This window comes from Lissotriton helveticus, chromosome 12 (genome assembly GCF_964261635.1).
Source record: "Lissotriton helveticus chromosome 12, aLisHel1.1, whole genome shotgun sequence".
NCBI lineage: Eukaryota > Metazoa > Chordata > Amphibia > Caudata > Salamandridae > Lissotriton > Lissotriton helveticus.
In genome coordinates this window covers 355,691,582-355,697,581 of record NC_136073.1, presented here as the reverse complement: position 1 = coordinate 355,697,581, position 6,000 = coordinate 355,691,582, and positions in this window count along the sequence as shown.

The window sequence follows — 6,000 nt, the reverse complement described above, 5'->3', positions numbered from 1 at the left end:
ATTCACCTAGCAACCAGAGAAGAAGTTCCTCAAGGAATGTAGAACTACATAAAGCATTCTGAAACACAGTTAAAGTAACTGTGACACACAATAGTAAAGCAACACATATTATTTCAGTAATAAAATAAGGTAAGAATTAAAGTCAAGACACTACACAGTACCATAAAAGGCATCTGTGCATTGAGAGATATGCACACTCCAAAAGAACTCTGAACCATTTCAAGATAGTGGTCTCATCTATTAGTGGGGAGCCCAGACCACTTCCACAATGAGTGGTGGGTCAGACATGATGCTGGCTTTTATACAGTTTCAAGGAGCTAGTGGAGAAGAGCTTAGTGTCTTCACAAAATCTCCTTTGAACTAGTTAGACTGTAGTAGCACTACAGACCTTGGTCTTGATGGAGCTACCTGGTTTAGCTATAGGGGAGATGGGCCGTGGATTCCCTCCTTGGTCGTCACCAACCCAGTCAGTCTTTAGATAGACTTCCTTTCGTCTCTCCTTGTTGTCTCTTCCCTTATCCTCCCTTTCTCATCTCCCCTGCCCCCTCCACGACTTTTCTCTCTCCTTTCTCTCCTCTCCTAATGTATTGCCTATTTTTAGATGTATTGTTTAATTGTTGATGTTTTTCTGTTACAAAAGCGCTCTGATACCTTCGGGTCTAGCCAGCGCTATATAAAACTCTTTAAATAAATAAATGAAATAAAATGTTCAAGTGACAGTATATCGTATGTTCCACTGTAGGTGGCAAGTTGACTTAGAGGAGGTTTTGACCCAGGATGAGCTGAAAGACGAAGTGAGACATAAGTGAGAAAATAAGTCAAAGAAGGAGAATGAGTATGAGAAGGGAAGGAAGAATTTAAGAGATTTAGCAAGTAAGTGAGAATGTAGGGATAAATAAGGACAAATTGATTGTGTACCAGTATTATTTTCCCTTTAAACTAAGACAAGAGAATATGGGAATATTTAGCACTATTTTGTAAATAGAAGTTCCTTGCACGGTGATGAAAGCTGCACTTGAAAAGTGAAAGGAAAGCGGCATAAGAGATTTCCTATAGACACCCGGGGCAGACATTATTGGCAGGCCCCTGCAGCTGCTGGTTTGCAGAGGGGTCCCAAACCCTTCACATTCTACAGAGGGGGCATCATATCACCACACCTCTGATAATTGGCTGAAGTAAACAGAGTATAGATACTCCAATATTGGAACTACATCACTGACAAATGGAATAACATAAAAAGAAAACTAGAAGTTAATGTTGAGAAAGGGTTTTAAATCTCCTACATCTCGGTGGAGGCGAATGAACCTGATAAGCCCTGAGACCTATACAATAGACATCGGTAATTAAAGATACTCTGCCTTGGAAAAGCAAGTGAGTATATTCCATCGAAGAAGAAAGGTTGGCAATGGAGTAATGGCCTGTGGGGCAGAAAAGGCAAAATAGGACACTCGCTTCCAAGGGGAAGCAGCGTTTACATCACATGCGGTAAAATGCATGGGATTACAACTAGGTTGTTTAAATGACCGCATTGTTACAACGCTAACCATTACAATGAAAGTCGTTTCTACAACTTGCTGTAGGGGGCACACTAAACTAAGGAATAGTATCATTTACTATTCCAGCACCTTCCCTACTGTTGCGTATGCTGGAGTTGGAATAGTAAATTATACTATTCCTAAGTCCAGCGCGCCCCCTACAGCAAGTCGTAGAAACGACTTGCGATGTAATGGTATGCATTACAAGAACGCGGTCGTTGTACCGACCGCGCTGTAATCGCAAGCGTTGTACCGCATGCAATGTAACATCGCATATTTGCTTCCAAGATCATTGTAAACATCCAGAAAGCAATTGCAACCACCGCATTTTCTTCCTGATATTGAGGGAACTTATTGCTAGAAAATATTGTGCACTAATTAACAAGGAGGGCAAGTAAAGGAGATAGAGAGGACCTAGTAGCCATTTCTGAACCACAGCTAATATAGGTGCCGTAAGAGACCTCTTAGCGAGAATGAGGAGAAACGAGGAGAACCAGTAAAGTGCTTAGGTGGACAAGGCAAGTTCAGCCAGTATTGAAATTAATGTGAGGTGATCAACAGTACTCAACACCACAAAGAGGTGGTCATGATGTACTAAATGATGAAATTAGAAACATGAGAAAGTATATTTCAGTGGAGTGAAAAACGCAGATGCTGACTGCAGAGATCAGACATGATGCAGGCTAAACAGTACTTAGAGGAGTGGACCAAATCTTAATTTTAGTCAGGAGTGCTAGATCGATAGAAATTTGCAAACTTAAGAAGTACATGGTCAAACACAGATTTGAGCCATAACAGGACTCTTCAATTAATAGTAGGGTTCTTCACTGTGTGGAAGGAGTTAGCACTTTTACTTATGAAAATAAGTACGTCAGGCGGTGATGGAGAAGTATGAATGCTGGTTGGTGTGAGAGAAGATTGGCATGGGGGTATAAACGAAGGCTGGTGAAAAATGTGGCAGAGAGAGGTATGCTTGAGTACTGTGGCGTAATGAAATTCTAGTAAGCCCCCTTGCAAGGTTTGGTGACGCCCCCCCTCTCATTAAACTCTTATGCAGCTTGTCAACAGCCTCCCCCCCCCCACCCCGCCTCTACAAACTCTCACAAAGCCGGTCATCCCACAAGGTTACAAAGTCCCACAGACTTTGAATGAAACCTGCAAAGCTAACCCAAAAAACAAAACAGTAGGCTGGGTAGTTTGATTAAATATATTACTTTCAGCTGTGCAGCAAATCTAGATCATGTAACGTGCACTATCCCTCAGCCTTTAGCACAATTTTGCTGAGAAATACTTTTTTTCTTTTCCCTCATCTTTTTTTCTTCCTGTCGGTCTTTATAAAATTCTGATCGCTCCACCGTAAAAAGCTGTCTACATTATGCAAATTTCTTGCTGCCTATGTACAGGCCTAGTGAAAACAAGGACATCTGGCGAATGTTGCTGTACCAAATAGCAAGTCAGTACCTTAGGGGTCTAATTTATATTTTTGCAGAGAGAAACCGCCATTGCAACAGCAACAGTGTTCTCTACCTGGAACATAATGGTCCACCCACCGAATTTAAATGTGGGTGTATCTTAAGTTTGGCCACGGCGGTGACTACTTCATCACCACTGTGGCCAAACTTCTCTGACAGCCCTGTGGTGTAAGGGCTGTCAAAGGCAAATCCCTAATTCTGCCCAACTAATTTAAAAATTGAATGTCAGTTTTCACTGCCCCTCATCAGCAGGAAAACCTTGATGGTAAGGTGCAGTGTTAACTGCTAAATGCTACCCTCACAATGGAAGAGGACTTCCATTGTGAGGCGAGCATTTTCTTATTTATCTTCAAAAAGAAAATCCTACTTTGGGATTTTCTTTTTACAGATGAAAAGAATTTTATTGATCAAAAGAAAACAAGGTATCAATACACAGTACATAGGCAATGCAAAGGGAATTTGGGGAAAGGGAAAGAGAGAGTAATAACAATCAAAGAAAACAGTGCAGCAAAATCAATAACAAAAGCTAATCATGGGCTTTAAGGTTAAATATAAGAGGTGTAGGGATTATAAAGCATAGTCAAGCAAGAGCATATATGTAACAGGTGATTATGAAGAAGAAAAGGAATGTAAGGATATACAAGGTGGTTTGGCAACTTCTTGTTGAGTGGGCTGCGGACAGAATGAGCGATTGGCACAATTATCCAGATACAGTGTAACAGGAAGCCAAAAATCGGCGCGTTTCGACGCCATATGAATAGGGAAGTCAAAAGTGGTGTCTAGCCTATGATTATGGCACACATTATACCACCATGCTTTGAAAGAGATTTTAAATGAGGTCTTCCAATTGACAGTAATCTGTTGAAACGCAACAGCTAACAATAAGTAAACAATGCGAGCATTAAGGTCAATACTATCCCAACAGGGAGAGAGGCTTCCTAGAAAAATGTGAGTGCGAGAAAAGGGGATGAAAAATCGCATTAATTTGAGCCCAGACCTGGATCCAGAAGTCATGAACAGATTTGCAGAGAAACAGCATATGAAATAAGGAAGCATCCGGGGAAGAACAGGACCAGCATGCATTCGAAAGGAGAGAAAACCGCTTATTGAGGGTCGAGGGTGTAAGAAGAAGTCTATTATATATGAAAAACAGGGATTGCGTCAGGGACGCTGCTCTAGATGATTTGCCGATTTTAGTCCATATCTTATCCCATAAGGATATTGGCATGTTACAATGAAGTCCTACTCCCATTGTTCTTCTACTCTGGACTTAGGTCTAAGAGGTTCCTTAGTGTGGAGGTACTTGTAAATAGTGGAGGCTTTGGAAGTTGTACGCAGGAGAGAGTGACGTCGTGAAGTGGAGGTGGGAAGGGAGGGAGGAGTCTGTGTCTGCAAGAGTCGGGTGAATGTTGTCACTACCATTTCCTTGAGTAAAAGTTATCTAGGGGCGAAAGACAAAGGTAGATTAAAGAGGAAACAAAGAGATGAAAAAGGTAAGAAGGTGGAGTGTGAGAATAGTCGTGATACCCAAATTAGTCCTTTTTGCCTCCAGGATTTCCAGTAAAAGGGTTTATTGTGGATCAAGAGATGTGCATTGTGCCAAATAGTGGAGGCGAGGAAGTCATCAGTAGTAGAAGGTGGAGGGGGGTGAGAAGATAAAAGGAGTTTGGTAGTGAATTTATGAATGGGAGTAGGAAGTGAGGAGGGTTTGCGCGAGAAGGAAATGTATTCAGCAAAAGAGAAGGGAGAGAGGAAAAGGTGTTCGACCTTGGCCCATAGAGGACAATGTAAGGAGCCAAGGCCATTTCCGCAGGAGTGCCAGGAACCGAAGTCTAGCCCAACCCGTTCCCCCCCCCTTCACCAATTGCGGCTATTGAACACTAGAACGCAATGGTGATAGGAAGGGAAAGGAGGACACAAAACAAGGTAAGTAGGGGAAGAGACACTGGACCTCTTGATCGGCTTCCTCTCTGGATGGAGCTGGGCTAAAAGGAATGGTTCATTAGTACAACAACAAGCCACACACAATAACCACAGTACTCTTCATATATACATATGGCCTGTTACCTGGCGAGAACACAGGGGTGATCTGGGTTATCTGTTTTCCTAATGGTCACAATGATTAAACAGCACAAGATGTCTGTCATAAATGAAAGCATGTAACCAAGGGATTCGCCACACACCATAGAGGTAATATATATATGGCTGAGCTATCTTACCCCTTGAGAACAACGGGTTAGCAGCGTGGTAACCAATGGAGCTATTTAGGATCACAGCAATAATGAGTCTGGAAGAGCAATGTGCGTATGTGTAAGAAACAGCAGAGACCTCACATAAGAAATGTTAAAATAACGGTGCGCTACAAGCGCGTTACCAGGGCATCTTCTCCCCAGTACTGTGATGAATGCCAACCTCCAAGTAGAGCAGCCGAATAGACAAGGTACAGGAATCAAAACATAAATAAATAAAAAGGAGAGTACCATCAGGCGAACCATAACTCCCAGAATCCACTGTAAGCACCAACCACCCACACCCTGCAAGGCCGGCCCCTCGACGGAACAGTAGTCCGGCCGAGTGACGGATCCGCAAGAGCGTAGGTGAGTGGCCCCCCCCAAGACTCTGAGAGGAGACAGCCGGCACTGGGAAAATGTTTGAAAACAAAAAAGGGGAAGATCGGAAGAAGACCGCAATTAAATAAGCAAAGCGGTATTCCGTCGCCTAACCTCTGTGCTACGAGGTTCAGGGAAGCACAACAACGCTTCGGTAAACGATATGGGCAAAGGTCCCTTAGGAGAAGGATAACTCGGAAATCCGGGAACGAAAAGGGTCCGAAATGGCCGAAACCTCAACAGGAAACAAGGAGAACGAGACGGGCTATGCGGTAGTGACGCGCCGCAACTGGCGACGGGGTAACTATAGCGCGAAGCCCAGAGCAGCGGGGAGATCAGGCTTTAGTATCCTGCCTGATCCCCTCGCACTTGCGCAGTACCACG